The following is a 23,074-nucleotide window of genomic DNA, read 5'->3' as shown; positions in this document are numbered from 1 at the left end:
CCTATCCTACACCAACTTCCTTTCCCTTCCCAGTGCTCTTTTCAGCCATCAATGTTCTTGCTGTCGCTGTGGCACTTTGCGCTTGTTTCATTGAAGTTTCACTTTGTGCCAATAGTGTAGCCTGCGCAGAAATGAATGTCACCAAACGGCGTATTACGAGTACAAGGAAAATTGAAAATCCAGAAATGTAGAAATTACGCTGCGCAAGGAATAAACGCATGATATGTTGCATTTCAACATTTAAGTGTTCATGACCAGCCGATGCATGTGTTGCATATTTTCGCATTTCACGTATGGCATTCAAAAGGAATAATATTAGGACGCCAATAATAAGAAAGAAATAAAGATACCCTTGCTGTGCCAGCATTGCAAGAAACTTTGATTTAAATAGCCGATTCCACTTGCTTGGACTTACTACAGGTAAAGACTAAAAGGAGTACTACAACAATTTCTGTATACAGAAATGTAACAATCCAAGTCCAGACTAGACTCATTTTTCTCCTCTACATTTTGAGGTTAGTTTATAGGTTTCTCCTGCAACACTTTCTACTATGGTTGGATGACGAACTTTCTTATTATATTGTCCTATTTTTAGCTTCGTAATTTAGTTTTCTTACTTTTTATAGGTTAAAATATTTGTGAGAATTTTTACTAGGCTGCTACTATCCAGATTGCCTATTGAAAATCTTAAGAAATCTGTTAACATGATAACACAGCACAAACAACAACTTAACATTCTTGATGAGTTGCACGCTCACGCACTTAAGAATGGCAGAGTTAGGCTGTTTGACATGAGATGCTCCACCAAAAGGATTAGCCTTCCATCTTGTTCCTAAACCGCTTTTTTTGTTATCTTTATCAGCCCAGCGCTGACCCCGGCGATGATCCACATGCTTCCTGGCTGTGCGAAGACCTCTTGGCTTGCCCATAATTTTTTTTATTTTTGTTGAGTTATTACTCCAAACCACGCCGTAGTAAAAAATGAAATGAAAGAACGGAAAATCACTTCATACATTTCCCGTTGTTTCAATTCATAGGAATATTCCTTCTATACACGGGTATGTATGAATGTGCGTTTTTTTTGCCTTTACCGTTGGTATACTTAGACCAGTGCGCAGACTTTTTAAGAGGAAAATGTTGGTTGAAAAAAAAAAATTAAAATAGTAGTAGTTGGTAGATTTTTTACCAAGAAAACAATAGATACAGTTCATATTTGTACCAAACAATTAATGATTTATTGTAAAACAAATAAGGCACATTTCATGGAATTGACACTTTAAAACACGCAAACAACACAAAATTGCATGTACATTTGTATATACCTACATAGCTTATGCCTATAAGGTACTCACTTTTTTCCTGTATCATGAGTGTGAGATACTGACAAACATGCACCAAAACGTCTAATCACAACAACAATATTCCAAAATACCAAAAATACTGCCAAAAAATAACCGATTTCGGCATGTTATCGTTTACGTAAAGCCTTTTGTTTTCCTTCAAATTATTAAAAAAAAAAAACGCTATTTGTCTCATCAAAAAATTTATTTCCTGTTAAGTTGTCCACAAATTTTCAAAATTGACTGATTTGGTCAGTATCACCTCCTAACGTTAGTTGGGTGGGCTCGGCAATTCAATACTTTAAAATGTCGCAGTATACGTTTTCAGTGCGAAAATACCGAAATATTGGTAGAATCTAAGTTTTGGTGACAGAAGTCGTAAAAGTAGTAGAAAATGAAAAATGGGTCAAAATGGTTGGTCAATCTACCCATGCGGTAAAGTCCGTGCACTGACTGCCCATATACTTCTACCAACGATTGTACATATATATGCTGAGTTTTAAATGCACATTATATTAGGGATGCATAAAAGGATGCAAACGGGTACCCAAAAACCCGTTTCCGGAAAAATCGGTACCGGAGCAAAATACCCTTCGGGAACCGTGCCATATGATAAAGGCCATCAATTTAACAGGACTACAAACCTACTTGGGGGAAGGTTGAACAAATAAGCGGAGGGCAATACAAACAAATAAAAAATTATACATTTGATAAATCTCCCCCCTCTTCCAAAACGAAGATTTTTTTTATTTTTTCCTTTATATAGTATAAAATTTCGCGTTCCAAACATTTTTTTTGTGGCGGGCAGGAAAATTGTTGGTTCTTAACACCAACAACACAAATAACAGCGACTCAAAAGAACCCACGCTATACACTTTCTACCCGGTTCGGTACCAGAATGTGCGAACCGAAAATCGTAAATGCTAATTTTTCTGCAGCACTAGTGTGCTCGTGGCTAACTAAAACGCTACCGGGTGACACAAACTAAACAAAATAAGGCACTAAAGACCCAGACACATGACGTGCAGGGAAAGAGGATATGCACATAATGTGCGCCAAATATATTTTTTGCAGCAACAAATGATTTTCCCCCTACACACGAGCTAATAAAATTTCCTAACCTCGATAATCAAATTAGGGTCTACTCGCCACCGAACGCGTGACACAGACATTATAAGAAAATGAGTTTCCTTTTGTTTTCTTTCACACTCTGCATAGAATGACTCGCAACGCATCGTTGCGCCAAAGAACCGAGCGCGAGGCCAGTCGCTACCCCAAGCCGTGCCCTCTATGTGACGCTCAACACCCCATACGCTCGTGTACTGTCTACCGGGCGAAGACCCCTCTGCAGCGGTTGCGCGAGATCATACGCCTTAACTATTGCCAAAATTGTTTGTCGATGCTACATCGCGCTAAGAATTGTTCCAGCGACGGCAGGTGTCGACGATGTGGTCGGCCACACCACACCACACTACATTTACCGATGGAAGATCTTCCACAGCAAGTGGAAGAGGAGGAAGAGGAAGAGCGCGAAATGATATGGGCATCCAGAGAGAGTAGGTCCCACAACGCAGGAGAAGAGACGGATGAAGTGCTATCCATTCACGCTTCAGAGTCAGCTTTTTATCGCGACGCACCAGAAAATCACGAGGCGGAAGCAACCACAAAGTCGCCACAACCGTACATCGGGGGATCGGACCCCCGCCGTTCCGACCCCTGTTAGCCCATGAAGGACGGAGCCAGAGTAGCGCGGAATCACGGCCTTCCCTCTTACTCAATAAACGACACACGCAAAGTCATCCTATCAGCCACGAACGTCGACTGGCCATTCGGCCACGCCAGCGACATCCCACGAGTAATTCCACTTACAACGAAAGCAACCATGAGCGTAGACTGGCCCCACGGCCGCGCCAGCTACCTCTCCGTACGACATTCCGTAACGGTAATCCCATCAGCAACACTACCTCGGGTCCCAATTTGCGACCAATGGCTAGTCTTACGCCAACTGTGGTCGTGAAGGTGGAAGCCGGGGGGTGATTACATCTTGTGCGTGCACTTAATGATGCATGTTCCCCCCGTACAACGATCGACCGCAGCCTGGCGCAGGACTTAGCACTGCCGACCACCCACGCCGCCGTAGAGCTCGGCTGTTTTATCCGATTCCGCGGGAAATACGGCAACAGCAAGACGGTGACGACCCACGCGGTGTGCATCAGCGATTTTCAGCGCGTCAGTCCATCGCACAGTATCGACTCCAGCACGGCGGCTCCCTACGAGCATATCCGCCTGGCATACCCGCAGTTTTATGCCTCCACACCGATCCGGCTGGTTCTTGGCGCCGACGTATATGCCGAGGTGATAACACCAGGAGTTTTGCCGCCCTCGTTCGACCCCTGCTCGAGCAGAGCACAATATTCGGGTGGGTGCTCTCGGGAACCCAGCCGATCTGACTTTCCGGCAGGAGCTAAGTGAAAAGGTTCTTGCATCTTCCTAACCTCATTCGGTTAAACCCAATTCAACATTAAAACCCTGAAATCGGGTGGGTGCTACGACACATTAGGGGTTACTTTTTATTATTATTATTATTATTATTATTATTGTTATATATTCATTACGGCCAGAAGCCTAATTCGTAAACTAGAATATATTACACGTTTATTTATTTATATTTTTATTTATGCAGTGAAAAAAAAAGAAATCTTTTGTTTCATACGTAACCAGCCTGGAATCTTCAACATATTAGCCTATTGTTTAAGTTCATACATTTAAATAGTACGTTTTTAAATAAATGGAGTCTTTTTTTTAAACGGCAAGAAATGTCAACACATACATATATCTTCTTACTGCTTTTCTTTATCCCTAGCTTTAGGCAACCATGGCTCGTCAACCTCTAACCAGGACGGGAAGAGTGGCGAATGACCGAGGCATCAACACTCATGCCTGCACGTTATGCAACTCATCGTGCGTGCTGCCAAGCCGGCGGACTGGCCGTCGTTAGATTAAGTTAGTTATAAGTTTTTATTTTTTCCTCTTCTTTACGGTCGGTGATCCTTGGAGGACTGTGAGGTTGCGTACCGCAAGGGGGGCGGCATGTTTAGGCCCAATGCCTAACTTTCACTTGATTGACGGCGCCCCTCCCTAACGCTTTAATAATATTTCCAGCTATATGCACGTATACGTAAGGGTGGTTGTGTGTGTGGCTTTTTCCCCTCCTTAATACCAGAGGACTTTTTCGCGGCTTAGCGGTTGTCATCAACGGCACAACCGGCCTCTTTTTCGATCAACCGCCTAACGATACGCATCGTCCTAGGATCAACGCCGTACTTTTTTATACAGGTAAAATATTCCTCATCACCTTTTGCATTGTACATTTCCGTTCAATTTAATTAAATACAATATTATAACGAGGAAATCCTCTTTGTGTTTTCTTTTATTGTATTTTCTGAGTGAACCTTCCCGAGATCGACCCTTGTGCACCTAACCACTGCCGGTTCCAGACGCACTCAGGCCGAACAAAAGGTATTAAAGAGTATTTTATGAGGGAGTGGGCCATAGTTCTATAGGTGGACGCCATTTAGGGATATCGTCATAAAAGTGCACCATGGCTGACTCTAAAATTAGTTTGTACGATATGGGTATCAAATGAAAAATGTTAATGAGAATTTTAAAAGGCGTGGGCTTAGTTCTATAGGTGGACGCCTTTTCGAGATATCGCCATAAAGGTGGAATGGAGTTGACTCTAGAATTTCTTTGTACGATATGGTTATCAAATGAAAGGTGTTAATGAGTATTTTAAAAGGGAGTGATCCTTAGTTCCATAGGTGGACACCGTTTCGGGATATCGCCATAAAGGTGTACCAGGGGTGACCCTAGAATTTGTTTGTACGATATGGGTATCAAATGAATGGGGTTAATGAGTATTTTAAAAGGGAGTGGGCCTTAGTTCTATAGGTGGACGCCTTTTCGAGATATCGCCATAAAAGTAGACCAGGGGTGACTCTATAATGCGTTTGTACAATATGGGTATCAAACGAATGGTGTTAATGAGTCTTTTTAAAAGGGAGTGGGCCTTAGTGCTATAGGTGGTCGCCTTTTCGAGATATCGCCATAAAGGTGGACCAGGGGTGACCCTAGAATTTGTTTGTACGATATGTGTATCAAATGAATGGGGTTAATGAGTATTTTAAAAGGGCGTGGGGCTTAGTGCTATAAGTGGAAGCCTTTTCGAGATATCGCCATAAAGGTGGACAAGGGTGACTCTAGAATGTGTTTGTACGATATGGGTATTAAATTGAAGGTATTAATGAGGGTTTTAAAATGGAGTGGTGGTAGTTGTATTGGCGGTCGCCTTTTCGAGAAATCCCCATAAAGGTGGACCAGGGGTGACTCTAGAATGCGTTTGTACAATATGGGTATCAAACGAATGGTGTTAATGAGTCTTTTTAAAAGGGAGTGGGCCTTAGTGCTATAGGTGGTCGCCTTTTCGAGATATCGCCATAAAGGTGGACCAGCGGTGACTCTAGAATATGTTTTTAAGACATGTGTATCAAACTAAAGGTATTAATGAGGGTTTTAAAAGGGAGTGGTGGTAGTTGTATATGTGAAGGCGTTTTCCAGATATCGACCAAAATGTGGACCAGGGTGATCCAGAACATTATCTGTTGGATACCGCTAATTTATTTATATATGTAATACCACGAACAGTATTCCTGCCAAGATTTCAAAGGTTTTTTATTTCGCCCTGCAGAACTTTTTCATTTTCTTGAACTTAATATGGTAGGTGTCACAACCATTTTACAAAGTTTTTTTCTAAAGTTATATCTTGCGTCAAATAACCAATCCAATTACCATGTTTCATCCCTTTTTCCGTATTTGGTATAGAATTATGGCATTTTTTTTTTTTAATTTTTCGTAATTGTCGATATCGAAAAAGTGGGCGTGGTCATAGTCGGATTTCGGCCATTTTTTATACCAATACAAAGTGAGTTCAGATAAGTGCGTCAACTGAGCTAAGTAAAGATATATCGATTTTTGCTCAAGTTATCGTGTTATACGGCCGAGCGGAAGGACAGACGGTCGACTGTGTATAAAAACTAGGCGAGGCTTCAAACGAGCTCGGCCTTTTTCGCAGAAAACAGTTGGGACTGGCAATAAGATATGAAGAAGAATGAGAAAAACTTGAGAGAAGAGAAAAGAGAGAAGGAGACTGAGAAGAGATAGAATGAGACGAAGATGGAGATAGATGAAGCGAAAAATACGGAGGGAGGAGTGAATACAAATATTAGGAAAAAGTGTAGAGGGGCGAGGGCAGAGTTAGACGGAAAAAGCTTATTAAAATGTATGCAGATATACCAAATTTAGGGCAGAACAATGTCTGCCGGGTCTGCTAGTATAGATATATTTATTTGAACGCTTATAACTTTTGTATTAGTTCGTCGATTTTGTTAAATGAAATTTTATTTTTTTGTAATAAAACAGAGCTTAGAGGGAAAAAAATCTGCAAAAAATAAAAAGCTTTCTAATATATGTTTTTTGCTGGCTCAAAGTCCAAAGTCGACTTCCCACCAGACATAAAAGCTCTGATGACTAAGGGTCCAAAGTTCGCTTTACCAGTAGAAAACAACAAATTCCCCCTCTTCCAATACATCGCGGATGGAGAAGATTTAATACAGACGCTTGAGAACAACGAAGAGCAAGAGGAATCACGTACCAAATTTTCGTTGTTAATAAAGAACCACACAACAACAAGAAAGAAAAGCGCATTAGACTGTGCAATAATAGATACAGTGAAGCAAACACGAAAATTTCTGAAGGAAAATCCGAACATACGAATACTTACATCGGACAAAGGCAACAAAACTGTAGCGATGGAATTAGATGAATATAACCAAAAAATGGGAGATATACTAAATGACCTTACTACGTACAGAATTCAAAGACAGGACCCGACATCCAGATTACAGAACAGAAACAATTGCTTAGTAGACAAACTTTTTAAATTAGAACTAATCTCAAAAACAGAAAGAAGTAGACTCACGACAACCAAGGCTCTTGCTCCGAGAATTTACGGTCTGCCAAAAATACACAAAACAGGAACACCACTCAGACCAATTTGCTCAGCTGTCGGATCGCCATCTTACAGCTTATGCAAATACATCGTCGACATATTGAAAAATGTAACTTCAAAGTCAGTCTATAGTGTTAAAAATACAATGGAATTTAAAGAACGGATTAATAACACGCTAATTTGTGACGACGAAAAACTTGTCTCCTTTGATGTGGTTTCACTTTTTCCCAGCATACCAATACAGCTGGCATTAGATGTAATTCGAAATAAATGGTCAACGATAAAGGAACACACCAAAATACCAAAACAAATATTTATGGAAATTGTAACATTTTGTATTCAGGAAAATAGGTATTTTAAATTTAACGATGTGGTATACACGCAGCTAAAAGGACTACCAATGGGATCACCAACATCCCCAGTGATTGCAGATATCATAATGGAGGAACTCTTAGAAAAAACGATAACAGGATTACGACGTCCCCCAAGACTACTGACAAAATATGTTGACGACTTATTTGCCATAGTTAACGAAAATGAAGTACAAGACACACTGAGCGCACTAAATTCGTTTGACAAGCATATAAAGTTCACGATAGAGCTAGAAGAAAACGGAAAATTAGCTTATCTGGATTCAATAATCATTAGAAGACAAAATCAATTAAAATTAAAGTGGTATCAAAAGCCAACCGCATCTGGACGAATCATCAGCTTCAATTCAAAGCACCCCAAAACGATGATAATGAATACAGCAAGGGCCTGTATACATCGAATGCTACAAACATCTGACGAAATATACCACAAAGAGATAAAAACAGAAATAAGATCATTACTAAAAGACAATGATTTTCCGAAATCGGTTATAAATTCTCTATTAAGGCGATCTTCAACAAAAACCCATCAAAATAACTCAGAAAGAGCGAAAATATTCAAATCATTAACATATGTACCTGAATTGTCAGAACGTGTAGCGAGATCTGACTGTTATAATAAAGGAAAAGTGAGAATAGCTCATAAACCAATTAATACTTTAAAGAATATATTTAATAGAACTAAATAGAGAATTCCAACACCCGAAAAAAGTAACGTTGTTTACAAAATTCCATGTAACGGTAAAACAGATGACCCATGTAATAGCATATATGTGGGTACAACAAAAGGAAAGTTAAAAACCAGACTGTCACAACACAAGTCTGACTACAAACAGTCCCACAACACAAACTTTCATAAAACAGCCCTTATGTCCCACTGTAAAAGCACCGGGCATTCTCCTAACTTTGACAGAGCAACTATACTTGAACAAGAACAACACTACGGTAAACGTTTTACATTGGAAATGCTTCACATAATCAACGTTCCTACAAACATACGAATGAATTATAAAACGGACATAGACCACAGCGCACATTTGTACAGGCATTTGTTAGAGAGCAAGCGACAACAGTAGACACATTAGACGGATCGGATATTTATCATGTATGTGATTTTTTGTTTACAAAAAATTTTTTATATTGTACATTGTTTTATATTGTGATGTTTTTATATTGTTAATAGTGTCCTGAGGATGGTTACCGAAGTGTAACCGAAATATATTGACAAAAAAGACGAAACGTTTGTGTTTTAATTTGGACCTTGAGCCAGCAAAAAACATATATTAGAATATAAAGGTCGCTAAATCATCAATTATAAAAAGCTTTCAAGATCCTTCCTCGCACAGTACAATCTTTTTTTATATTTTTACAAAAAAAAATTTAAAAAATCCGCAAAGATCTTTCGTTATCTTTGAATCTGCAAGGCCTAGAAAAAGTGTTGTACGCACAGTTTATAACAATTTTATTACCTTTTAAAAGCTTCAGCTTTTGGAATTCTCAAATCGTTCTTGAGATATATATGCTTAAGTGTACCCAATTTTTTTTTTTTTTTTGACAAAACGGGTATTTGCAAAAAGTAAATATGTCTTTAAAAATTCATTTTCTACACTCCCATTTAAATTTTTCCCGCAAAATCTTGTCGACGAAAGTGACGAGCATGGCGAAAGGTTTCACCAGCAAATGAAAATGATTGAAAGGTGGTATCAAGGATTCTGGGATGTCGCTATGATGGGTGACTACTGTTGGTTTCTCATGAGAGAAACCGATCCTAATCTAAATAAGCGTCAAAACAAGACACATATCTTTTTCAATTATAAAACAAGTAAGGAAGGTTAAGTTCGGGTGTAACCCAACATTACATACTCAGTTGAGAGCTATGGTGACAACATAAGGGAAAATAACCATGTAGGAAAATGAACCGAGGTAACCCTGCAATGTGTTTGTATGACATGTGTATCAAATGAAACGTATTAAAGAGTATTTTATGAGGGAGTGGGCCATAGTTCTATAGGTGGACGCCATTTAGGGATATCGCCATAAAAGTGTACCATGGCTGACTCAAAATTAGTTTGTACGATATGGGTATCAAATGAAAAATGTTAATGAGAATTTTAAAAGGCGTGGGCTTAACTCTATAGGTGGACGCCTTTTCGAGATATCGCCATAAAGGTGGATCAGAGTTGACTCTAGAATTTCTTTGTACGATATGGGTATCAAATGAAAGGTGTTAATGAGTATTTTAAAAGGGAGTGATCCTTAGTTCCATAGGTGTACGCCTTTTCGGGATATCGCTATAAAGGTGTACCAGGGGTGACCCTAGAATTTGTTTGTACGATATGGGTATCAAATGAAAGGGGTTAATGAGTATTTTAAAAGGGAGTGGGCCTTAGTTCTATAGGTGGATGCCTTTTCGAGATATCGCCATAAAGGTGGACCAGGGGTGACTCTAGAATGTGTTTGTACGATATGGGTATTAAATTGATGGTATTAATGAGGGTTTTAAAAGGGAGTGGTGGTAGTTGTATTGGCGGTCGCTCTTTCGAGAAATCCTCATAAAGGTGCACCAGGGGTGAATCTAGAATGCGTTTGTACAATATGGGTATCATACGAAAGGTGTTAATGAGTCTTTTTAAAAGGGAGTGGGCCTTAGTTCTACAGGTGGTCGCCTTTTCGAGATATCGCCATAAAGGTGGACCAGGGGTGACCCTAGAATATGTTTTTAAGACATGGGTATCAAACTAAAGGTATTAATGAGGGTTTTAAAAGGGAGTGGTGGTAGTTGTATATGATGTGAAGGCGTTTTCCAGATATCGACTAAAATGTGGACCAGGGTGATCCAGAACATTATCTGTTGGATACCGCTAATTTATTTATATATGTAATACCACGAACAGTATTCCTGCCAAGATTTCAAGGGTTTTTTATATCGCCCTGCAGAACTTTTTCATTTTCTTTTACTTAACATGGTAGGTGTCACAACCATTTTACAAAGTTTTTTTCTAAAGTTATATTTTGCGTCAAATAACCAATCCAATTACCATGTTTCATCCCTTTTTTCGTATTTGGTATAGAATTATGGCAATTTTTTCATTTTTCGTAATTTTCGATATCGAAAAAGTGGGCGTGGTCATAGTCGGATTTCGGCCATTTTTATGCCAATACAAAGTGAGTTCATATAAGTGCGTCAACTGAGCTAAGTAAAGATATATCGATTTTTGCTCAAGTTATCGTGTTAACGGCCGAGCGGAAGGACAGACGGTCGACTGTGTATAAAAACTGGGCGAGGCTTCAACCGAGTTCGGCCTTTTTCGCAGAAAACAGTTGGGACTGACAATAAGATATGAAGAAGAATGAGAAAAACTTGAGAGAAGAGAAAAGAGAGAAGGAGACTGAGAAGAGATAGAATGAGACGAAGATGGAGATAGATGAAGCGAAAAATACGGAGGGAGGAGTGAATACAAAGATTAGGAAAAAGTGTAGAGGGGCGAGGGCAGAGTTAGACGGAAAAAGCTTATTAAAATGTATGCAGATATACCAAATTTAGCGCAGAACAATGTCTGCCGGATCTGCTAGTATAGATATATTTATTTGAACGCTTATAACTTTTGTATTAGTTCATCGATTTTGTTAAATGAAATTTTATTTTTTTGTAATAAAACACAGTTTAGAGGGAAAAAAAAACTGCAAAAAATAAAAAGCTTTCGAGATCCTTCCTCGCAAAGTACAATCTTTTTTTATATTTTTTACAAAAAAAATTGAAAAAATCTGTAATGATCTTTCGTTATCTTTGAATCTGCAAGGCCTAGAAAAAGTGTTGTACGCACAGTTTATAGAGAATTTTATTACCTTTTAAAAGCTTCAGCTTTTGGAATTGCTCAATTCGTTCTTGAGATATATATGATTAAGTGGACCCAATTTTTTTTTTTTTTTTTTTTGACAAAACAGGTATTTGCAAATATCTCAAAAACGTTAACATAGAATTAAAAATAACCTTGGTTTTCGGAATCAGGGTGTGATTCTACATAGGAATTTCATAATAGCGTCTCTGGTGAATTTTTGCTGTAAACCAGTGTTACATACATATGATTATATTGATATAATGTAACAGTGAAAGTATTAAAAACAAATACTAAAAAAATTCAAACAAATGTTACAAAGGTTTTCAAAAGTGCGTTTAAAACATAACACGCAATTAGGATTAAACAGCATACAGATTGTATGCACCTAATAGTGAATAAAAAAGGAATGGCAAAAAAAAGGCAATTCTTAGAAGCCAAATGCAAAGCGAACAGCGGGACATTCATATGGCTGAGTGGTTAAAGGCATCTGCGTTTACACTGGTATGAATGTTGAAGATTCGAGTTCAATACTCAGCTCCCGAGAAGCTAGCTTATGAAGAAGTGAAATTCAGAAACATGTCCTCGTAACCATCGTCGTTTGTAAACTTTGCAATTTTTCTTTAATATCAATAATAAAAACCATTGTATAAAACAATATGATGGTATTGAATTTATTTTGGATTATTTTTCGAAAGTCTTATTAGTTGCGTAGCTTACAAGTTATTACTTTTTTTCATCACTGCATTGAAACGTAATCGAATATCCTTTCTAAGGTTTCGATTTACTTTTATCAGCGATCGGTGCAACGTTGTTTTATTTTATTTTGAACCAAACCAACCAATTTCGATGTTGATATGGTCGGCTTGGTGAACCCAAGTGTGCCAAACTTCCCTCGCTCGTGTGCTTGTGTGAGTGAATGAAAGAGGGAGGCAACCCAGATTGAATTACTGGTGGTTTGGGATTTTTTAGTACTGATAGGCGTATCACCAGGAGTGTGACTAGGCAGCTAGAAAATCAGGTGACAGGATTCCAGTTTTTGGTTCAAGCGAGGGCGATACGAATAGGCGTTCCGCAGTAACGAAGAAGCTATCCGACGACGAGTCCGAGTTTTTCTACGAAGATTGAACACCTTTTAAGAATGCCAGAAACTGGAGCACCAGGATTCAACGGAAGAGCGGATGCCGTACAGGATGGACAGCCAAGTTATTCGGGAGCTGGGTGTTCGAAGTCCTCAAGCAAGGGAACAAGCTCAGCTGCTGCCAGTACCAAACAGCTTGAAAGAATGATGGAGATGATGGTTACCCACAATGAGGTAATGGCGTAGTACTTAAACGCGGTTCGTGACCTGAGGACCGACGTTTCACACCTCAGCAAGCGTATGGGGGAACTAGAAGTGTCGGCTCAGGGGCCAAACAAGCAAGCCCCTAACGCATCGACTCCGCAAGGGGGGAGAAATAGGGGCCAATTCAGGAATAACGCCGAAGCTGCCACGGGTGAGGGCAGAAATATGTGTGAAGGGAGGTCGACCTAGTCAATTGGCACGTAAAGTTCGATGGGTCTGATAAGGGGATCACCGTGGAACGCTTTTTATTTAGAATAGAAAAATTAAGGTCTCATACAATCGTCTCTTCACTGATTTCCATTATCTCGTGAAAGGCTCTGCGCTTAATTGGTATTGGCAGGTTATCGAGAACCATGCCGACGACACTGCTTTTGGCTACTTCGAGCTTAAGGCAGAGATGTTGGACCACTTTAAAACCGCTGAGGCTGATTACGAGATAATTAGGGAAATCATGGAGAGGAATGAGTCGGGTCAAGAGAGTTTTGATGATTTTTATAGCGACGTTCAGGCTGAGGCAGAATATCCCGGAAAATGAGCTGGTGGGCATAATTAAGGGAAATTTAAAACCATATCTGGAGAACATTCTGGCATTAACATTCGAAGCGAAAATGGAGACTTTGGCCGATATGAAAACAGAGAGTAGACGTGCGGAACGCATGATCAAAGAAAATAAGAGTAAGTCGGCAAGGGCAGTCAACGAGGTGGTATTTCCCGTGGAACAACTTGAGGGTAAAGCAGTTGGGGGGAAGCTCGTCGAGGCGCCCGACAAGCCATCCAAACTAGGACCAGGGTTTAACCAATCCCGCAGCGATAATAATTCTAGGCCTTTTCCCACTAATGGTGGTACGTCTGCTGGAACTACTTCCACGACTTGTCCCAAATCCACCGTTAACTCCTTCTGTACGTCTCCGTTCTATTTAATATTGTATGTCTTATGTGGTGTGCCTGTGAACTATTTTGTTGTGAATCCATCTGAGGCGTTGAAGATGAATAGGTTTCAGTCTCGCTTCCACAGTATGGTTTGTTTTGCGTGTAGAAGTGACATTTATTTTATGTTTTTAAGCCCGCGAAGGGAAACTCCACACTGGCGGAAATTTCCGGGACCTCCAGCTAGGAACAGATGCAACCGGAAACCAACCGGAATAAGGAGTTTTAAAAAGGGATAGGACCGTTCGTGGTACAGAGGAAGTAGGTTCGTGAGTAAAAAGAGAACTAAAAAGTTTACACCAAAGAAAAACTGAATATGAAGTAGCACGTAGAAGAATTTTTTGTGAGGAAGTAATAAAGAAGAAAAAGAAACGAAACTTTGATAAAATTAGGAAGATGAGAGAAAAGGCAAAAAGATTTAATAGGATTTTTAACAAGATTATAAGATACAAAGCAGTTCTTCAGATAATTAGGTCTTTCATAAATGAAAATCAGCGCAATTGGAAAAAATGCATCAGCAACGCAGCATCTGCTCTCCTTAGTGCGGTGCACACATCCATCAACTGTTCTCCTTATTATGCAATATTCGGCATGCCGATGATGCAACACGCGGCGTCTTACGAAATTTGTCGAAAACTTCGGCAACTTTCCGAAATTCAATTATGGCCACCTAAATGTCTAAAATCTACCTATGTGCGATGGGCATACTAGTTGGAGACTGCCGTTTGGCCTCATATGCTCATAAGTTAGGACTCGTCAGTAACAGCAAATCAAGGAAGTGCGAGCTGTAGGAAGAAATGGTTGAGCACGTTCTGTGTTCGCGCCCTACGTTCGCGTGCTCAAGACTCCACCTACTAGTCTTAATATATAAAATAAAATTAAAGAAAAAAAAACTTTTTTAAAAATAAGCTTTTATTATTTTGGTTAATAAAACTAAATAAAAAGTAAACAATAAATTGACTCTAAAGAAATATAACACTTTATAAGTTCATTGTAAGCTTAAACGATAATTAGGCTTTTTCGTCTACGACAAAAAAATTCTATATTGTACATAATTATATATTTTTAACATTAAAACTTTACACCTAAATTATTAAATCTTACAGTTTATATCACAGTCCAAATTGTTCTAATAAAAAACGTGTTAAATTTTGATGGTATAATTAAGAACATTTAGGATCTCATTTTCTTGCTATCGCAATGTAACACGCTTTTATTAGAACAATTAGGACTGTGATATAAACTGTAAGCTTTAATAATTTAGGTGTAAAGTTTTAATGTTAAAAATATATAATTATGTACAATATAGAATTTTTTTGTCGCAGACGAAAAAGCCTAATTATCGTTTAAGCTTACAATGAACTTATAAAGTGTTATATTTCTTTAGAGTCAATTTATTGTTTACTGTTTAGTTAATTTTATTAACCAAAATAATAAAAACTTATTTTTAAAAAAGTTTTTTTTCCTTTAATTTTATCTTTTACTTTTTAGTTCGTTTTATTAACAAGTAATAGAAGCTTGTTCTTAGAAAAGCCTTTTTCTTAAATTTAATTTAAATATGAATTTTTTTTTTTAATTTTTAGTAGAGTAAATTATTATGGCTTTGGCCGTGTAAATTATTATGGTGTATTTGTATATTTTAGATTTAATGCACAATTAATATGTGTGTGTTTGAGCGGCCAAATAATAACAGTAGTATTGCTAAAGTGCTGCTTAGTTGATGGAATGTCGCTAATTTCCTAGCGATGATCAGCAGATTGTCAATATTTCTTTCAACGGACGCGCGAAATTGCCACATCTGCTCAAATTTTCCAAGATTTTCCATTCTTGATTTAACTTAAGCTGTTATGCCAATATTTTTCAGCCAGCTTTTTTCAAATAGGTAATTTTTCCAAAAGCAAAATAAATTACAGAAAAGATTACAGAGTTAAACAGCCTTAAAAATTCAGCTATGTTGGTTATACACAGAAATACAACAGAGGGTTGTGTCTCCGCTTTTCGCAAGCGTTGAGATTCACCACGCGTGACACGCGTGATTCACCACGTCCAAATATCACAATCCACGGATAGGTACCGGCGGGTTTGTATGGGACTTAGGCTGTTATGCCAAAGTAACTACAAATCTTTACCGATAACTGTGTTATCGATTAATTTATCGAATTCTAACAAAGTAATATTGCATTGTCATCGGAGTTATATATGTGTGCAGCTCAATCGGACACCGGGAAGTGTATCAAATTTAACTTGCAAGATTCCATTACAGACAACAAAAGTGAAACTAAATAAAAGCTTATAATATAATAAAAGTAAATTTAAAGCGATAGCAAGAAAATGAGATCCTAAATGTTCTTAATTATACCATCAAAATTTAACACGTTTTTTATTAGAACAATTTGGACTGTGATATAAACTGTAAGATTTAATAATTTAGGTGTAAAGTTTTAATGTTAAAAATATATAATTATGTACAATATAGAATTTTTTTGTCGCAGACGAAAAAGCCTAATTATCGTTTAAGCTTACAATGAACTTATAAAGTGTTATATTTCTTTAGAGTCAATTTATTGTTTACTTTTTAGTTAATTTTATTAACCAAAATAATAAAAGCTTATTTTTAAAAAAGTTTTTTTTCTTTAATTTTATTTTCTATTTTTAATGATTACTTTCCAATTGATTAAAAAAATCATGATTTTTACGGTTATTGAAAAAGTCAAAAAATAATCAAAAGTAATAAAAGATAACGAACAACCATTACGGATTTTTTCAGTTTTTTGTAAAAATGTAAAAAAAATTGTACTTTGCGAGGAAGGATCTCGAAAACTTTTTATGTGTTTGCAGATTTTGTTTTTTTCTCTCTAAGCTATGTTTTATTACAAAAAAACAAAAAAAATACGCTTTCATTCAGCAAAATCGATGGACTAATACACAAGTTATAAGCATTCAAATAAATATATCCATTTAATACTTAAATACACTACTGGTTCATATGTGTTAGTATTCGTATATCAGTTAGTTAGCAGGTAGATTTTCGAAGGGTTATTAGATACAAGAAACTGTTAGTGTCGTTTTCTCAATTTTTACTTGTTCTAAGTATAAATAATAGTACATGCGCCTTGTTCCTTCATAATATCTGCAAGGTTCACCGGATACTGTTCAGTTTATAATTGTAGTTTATAACCCGTCATTTATCTAAAAATATAATATGAATAAAAGGGCACGAGATTTTGAGTGTACAAATGATCCAGATATCTTCTGTTTCATCTGCGGTCAATTTATCGACGTATGTTTTCAAGTATTTTGGAATTGAGCCTAAAAACCATGCACCACATGTCGAGTCGAATTTATTTTTTTGGAAACCGGAACACAAAGGTGCGTCGTAAAAATTAGGAATTTGCTCCCTTTTAATGCGTAGCTGACCAATTTCTGAATCTATCTATTTGGGCGGCATATGAAATTTATTACACCAATGAAGTTGAGGGAACCAAATTGCCATTCAGCGGCCTGCTATATTTGTACTACAAAAGTACTTGGGGATGGAAAGTCAAGAAAATTAACCTATGCGAGCCTATCTAGAGTGTCATTACCAGAACTAAATTCAACGGAAGCTACATTGCCAGAATCAAATTTAACTTTAGTTCCAGCTCCAGTTTCGTTGTCAACAGCAGTATCTGATTACGCGGCATCATGTTGTACTGTATTTCAAAGGAAAACGAAAGAAACTATTTATCACAAGCACAACTCAATGATTGGATAAGGGATTGGGAATTGTCAAAGGAAAAGGCCGAACTACACGCCTCTCGTATGCAACAATTTAAATTTGTTTCATCTGATGTTAAGGTAACATATTATAGAACTCCTCACGAACAATTTTCCAAGTACTATACGAAGGAGGACAGTGTTTGTTACTGCAAACACATTGCTGGTCTATTCAAACTGTTTGGTGAACCATATGATTCAAAAGAGTGGCGATTTTTCACAGACGGCAATAAATTAAGTTTAAGGGCTGTTTTATTGCATATTGGAAAAGCCCTCTATCCCGATCGCGCATGCAGTAAATACGAAGGAAACGTATGAGGTATTCCAAAAATTATTCAAATTAATCAAATACGAAGAACATGATTGGAAAATATGTGTCGATCTTAAAGTCGTTGGAATGCTATGTGGTGTACAAAGTGGATACACAAAATACTGTTGATTGCTATGCAAATGGGATAGCCGAGCTCGCCAAGACCACTACATCATAAAGGATTGGCCAGAAGGAATCGAGTTTCAAGTTGGGGCGGATAACATAAAATACTCCCCACTTATAAAGGAGGAAAAAAAAGGACGTGTGGCAATCGGGGACTGCCGCGGTAAAACTATTTTATATTATCAACTTATACAATTATAATATTTATGCAACATTTTGTTTTCTTTGATATTAATTCAAGTTTTGTCTTTGATATTAATTCAAGTTAACCTTTTTAAGCGTGGTGACCGATAAGAAAACAAATGTTTTACTTTTATTGAATAAATGAGAAGTTAATATTTAACTTTCAATTTAACTTTAAATTTAACTTTATTTTTAACTTTAACTTTAACATTCACTTTAATTTTAACTTTAACTTTAGCTTTAACTTTAACTTTAATTTTAACTTTAACTTTAAATTTAAATTTAACTTTCACTTTCACTTCAACTTTAACTTTTACCTTAACTTTAACTTTATTTTTAACTCTAACTTTAACTTTAACATTCACTTTAGTTTTAACTTTATCTTTAACTTTAACTTTAACTTTAACTTTATCTTTAACTTTAACTTTAACTTTAACATTAACTTTCACTTTCACTTTAACTTTCACTTTCACTTTAACTTTAACATTCACTTTAACTTTACCTTTAACTTTAACTTTATTTTTAACTCTAACTTTAACTTTAACTTTAACATTCACTTTAATTTTAACTTTAACTTTAACTTTATCTTTAACTTTAACTTTATCTTTAACTTTAATTTTAACTTTAACTTTAAATTTAACTTTAACTTTCACTTTCACTTTCACTTTAACTTTAACTTTTACCTTAACTTTAACTTTAACCTTAACTTTTACTTTAACTTTAACTTTAACTTTAACTTTCAATTTAACTTTAACTTTAATTTTAACTTTAACTTTCACTTTCACTTTAACTTTAAATTTACTTTTAACTTTAACTTTCGCTTTAACTTTAACATTCACTTTAACTTTAACTCTAACTTTAACTTATATGGGACTTAGGCTGTTATGCCAAAGTAAATACAAATCTTTACCGATAACTGTGTTATCGATTAATTTATCGAATTCTAACAAAGTAATATTGCATTGTCATCGGAGTTGTATATGTGTGCAAAATTTCAGCTCAATCGGACACCGGGAAGTGTATCAAATTTAACTTGCAAGATTCCATTACAGACAACAAAAGTGAAACTAAATAAAAGCTTATAATATAATAAAAGTAAATTTAAAGTTAAAGTGAAAGTGAAAGTTAAAGTTAAAATTAAAGTTAAAGTTAAATTGAAAGTTAAAGTTAAAGTTAAAGTTAAGGTTAAAGTTAAAGTTAAAGTTAAGGTAAAAGTTAAAGTTAAAGTGAAAGTGAAAGTTAAAGTTAAAGTTAAATTTAAAGTTAAAGTTCAAATTAAAGTTAAAGTTAAAGTTAAAGATAAAGTTAAAGTTAAAGTTAAAGTTAAAATTAAAGTGAATGTTAAAGTTAAAGTTAAAGTTAGAGTTAAAAATAAAGTTAAAGTTAAAGGTAAAGTTAAAGTGAATGTTAAAGTTAAAGTGAAAGTGAAAGTGAAAGTTAAAGTGAAAGTGAAAGTTAATGTTAAAGTTAAAGTTAAAGTTAAAGTTAATGTTAAAGATAAAGTTAAAGTTAAAGTTAAAATTAAAGTGAATGTTAAAGTTAAAGTTAGAATTAAAAATAAAGTTAAAGTTAAGGTAAAAGTTAAAGTTAAAGTGAAAGTGAAAGTTAAAGTTAAATTTAAAGTTAAAGTTAAAGTTAAAATTAAAGTTAAAGTTAAAATTAAAGTGAATGTTAAAGTTAAAGTTAAATTTAAAGATAAAGTTAAAGTTAAAATTAAAGTTAAAGTTAAAGTTACAGTTAAAACTAAAGTTAATGTTAAAGTTAAAGTTAAATTTTAAGTTAAAGTTAAAGATAAAGTTAAAGTTGAAATTAAATTTAAAGTTAAAGCTTAAGTTAAAGTTAAAGTTAAAGTTAAAATTAAAGTTAAAGCTAAAGTTAAAGTTAAAGTTAAAATTAAAGTTAAAGTTAAAGTTAAAGTTAAAGTTAAAGTTAATGTTAAAGTTAAAGTTAATGTTAAATTTAAAGTTAAAGCTTAAGTTAAAGTTAAAGTTAAAATTAAAGTTAAAGCTAAAGTTAAAGTTAAAGTTAAAATTAAAGTTAAAGTTAAAGTTAAAGTTAAAGTTAAAGTTAAAGTTAAAGTTAAAGTTAAAGTTAATGTTAAAGTTAAAGTTAATGTTAAAGTTAAAGATAAAGTTAAAGTTAAGGTTAAATTTAAAGTTAAAATTAAAGTTAAAGTTAAAAATAAAGTTAAAGTTAAAGATAAATTGAAAGTTAAAGTTAAAGTTAAAGTAAAAGTTAAAGTTAAAGTTAAAGTTAAAGTAAAAGTTAAAGTGAAAGTTAAAGTGAAGGTTAAAGTTAAAGTTAATGTTAAAGTTAAAGTTAAAGTTAGAGTTAAAGTTAAAGTGAATGTTAAAGTTAAAGCGAAAGTTAAAGTTAAAAGTAAATTTAAAGTTAAAGTGAAAGTGAAAGTTAAAGTTAAAAATAAAGTTAAAGTTAAAGTTCAAGTTAAAGTTAAATTTAAAGTTAAAGCTTAAGTTAAAGTTAAAGTTAAAATTAAAGTTAAAGCTAAAGTTAAAGTTAAAGTTAAAATTAAAGTTAAAGTTAAAGTTAAAGTTAAAGTTAAAGTTTTTTTTTTTTTTTTTTTTTTTTTTTTTTTGTTTCGTGGAAGGAGGAAATGCTTTATGCACTGACCGGGATATTTAAGCCTCACTGCGAGACTCTCCGAGTGTAGGACTCCCTTCTTCCATGAAGGCCTACCCACTAAAACCTAACCTCCCACGGCCCGCGCAAATCCCCGTACCTGGGACCGCGTTTAGCATTACTTCGGGTACGGGTGCGCGCTACGTGAGCTCTATGGCTACTCTCACGCTAATGGGCTAGGCATCCGTCTTCTCGTTTACTGGTAAGTATATGCCTCACATATGTGCTGACCGTATCCCATCTGTCTCTTCGACAGGTCATGTTATTAATGACACTGCCCGGGGATAGGTCGCCAAGTACCTCTTCTAACCTCCTTCGCTGATGGGAGAAGTGCCTGCATTCGAAGAAGGTGTGGCGTACATCGTCTATTTCCCCACAGTACAGACAGCTCGGGCTATCAGCCTTACCCATTCTGTGTAGGTATTTGCGGAAGTAACCATGTCCCGTTAGAAACTGGGTCAGGTAAAAGTCTACCTCTCCGTGCGGTCGCTTCAACCATGGATCAAGTTCAGGGATTAGTTCCCTAGTCCACTTTCCTACGATGCTGTTGCTCCACTGGTCTTGCCAACGTCGGATCGATTCTTCTCGCGCCAGCATGGCAACAGCAGCTCTACTTGCTTGCGATCCGTTGTCATATATTGTTTTTCTTTCCTCAACGAGAAGATATATCGGTATGGTTCCCGCAACGACCAGGACAGCTTCAGCTGATACCGTGCGGTAAGCCGAAGATATTCGCAGCGCCCCTCTGCGTTGGACCGAGGTGAGGGCGACTCGGTTCTTCCGGTATTTCATTGCGTCCGCCCAGATTTCTGCACCATATAAGAGTATAGAATCCGAGGCTGATGCAAGCAACTTCCTTGTGCATGGCTTTGGGCCACCTGTGTTTGCCATTAATCTACTCAACTGCGCTATTATGGGCGCAGCTCTTTCGCAGGTCCCTCGTATGTGATCCGAGAAGTTGAGTTTGCTGTCTAATCTCACTCCCAGATATTTCGTTGAAGCGAGTGTTTCTATTGGCTGGTCCCCAACCATCATGTTCCTGGTAGTGGGAATACGTCTCTTTGTGAGGATGACGATCTCCGTTTTGGCTGTTGCTAACTGGAGACCGTGCTCAGCCATCCACCTATTTACATTACGCATGACCTGGTTTAATTTTAGCTGTGCCAGCTCGCAGCTTGGTGCTGTTATCACAGCTGCCACGTCGTCTGCAAATGCAACGAGGAAGGTGCTTTCTGGCATGTCTAATCGAAGAAGACTGTCGTAAGTTATATTCCAGAGATCGGGACCTAGTACCGAACCCTGGGCTGCTCCACCTGTTATTTTTACCCTTTTTTGACCGTGAGTACTTTCATATATTAGATACCTCTCTCTTAGGTAGTCCCTTAAAATTTCTAACAAATATTGCGGTACTTTGAAAGTGCTTTCTAGTGCCTCAAGCATGTCCTCCCACCTAGCTGAGTTAAAAGCGTTTTTGACGTCCAGCGTGACCAGCAACACTATAGGTCTTGCTCTGTGGCACGCTGTCTCGGCTTTCTTGACTGCGTCTATAACTTCTGCTATGGTATCTATTGTAGAGTGCCCCCTCCGAAAACCATGCTGTCTGGGCGACAGTCCTCCGGCGTCCTGTAACGCTCTGGTGAGGCGTTGCTTCAGGAGACTCTCCATCAATTTCCCTGCTGTGTCCAACATACATAGGGGACGGTAGGATGATGGAGAGTTGGGATCTCCTTTCCCTTTTGGAATGAGAACCAGTCGTGCTGTCTTCCATATGGTGGGAAAAATTCTTTCTTCGAGACATTTGTTGTACATGTGCAACATAAGTTCTGGGCAGTCGTTTGCAGCTAGTCTAATTGCCTCCGCGGGTATTCCGTCGGGCCCAGATGCTTTCCTAGGTTTCATAGTTCGCACGGCAGTTTTAAGCTCTTCTTCTTGGAATGGTTCCACGTTGCGATCTTCATGGGTAACGTACCCGCCCTCCCTAGGCAGTTGGGTGGGAAACAGGCCATCCACAATGTTCCTTATTTGGTTCTCGTCCATCAGCTGGTTTGGCGGACGGAACTTCTTCATTACTATCTTATATCCCTGCCCCCATGGGTCTCGATCCACTTCCTCGCAAAGCGCTTTCCAGCACTTAAGCTTGCTTTGCTTAATGGCAGCACTAAGAGCTTTCTTCGCT

At 36.9% G+C, this 23,074-nt stretch overlaps 1 protein-coding gene and 1 pseudogene across 2 annotated transcripts in view; both read right to left on the bottom strand.

Annotated features, from left to right (window-relative positions):
• LOC137235468 (uncharacterized) overlaps positions 1 to 23,074 on the bottom strand; it is a 718,941-nt gene that overhangs the window by 270,776 nt on the left and 425,091 nt on the right. The gene's annotated exons all lie outside the window — the stretch shown is intronic.
• LOC137234437 (B-cell receptor-associated protein 31 pseudogene) lies at positions 2 to 494 on the bottom strand (annotated as a pseudogene).

Source organism: Eurosta solidaginis, chromosome X (assembly GCF_040869045.1).
Source record: "Eurosta solidaginis isolate ZX-2024a chromosome X, ASM4086904v1, whole genome shotgun sequence".
In the NCBI taxonomy this organism is placed as follows: Eukaryota; Metazoa; Arthropoda; class Insecta; order Diptera; family Tephritidae; genus Eurosta; species Eurosta solidaginis.
The sequence above is the reverse complement of the archived record's forward strand: the minus strand, read 5'-3'. Positions and strand labels throughout refer to the sequence as shown.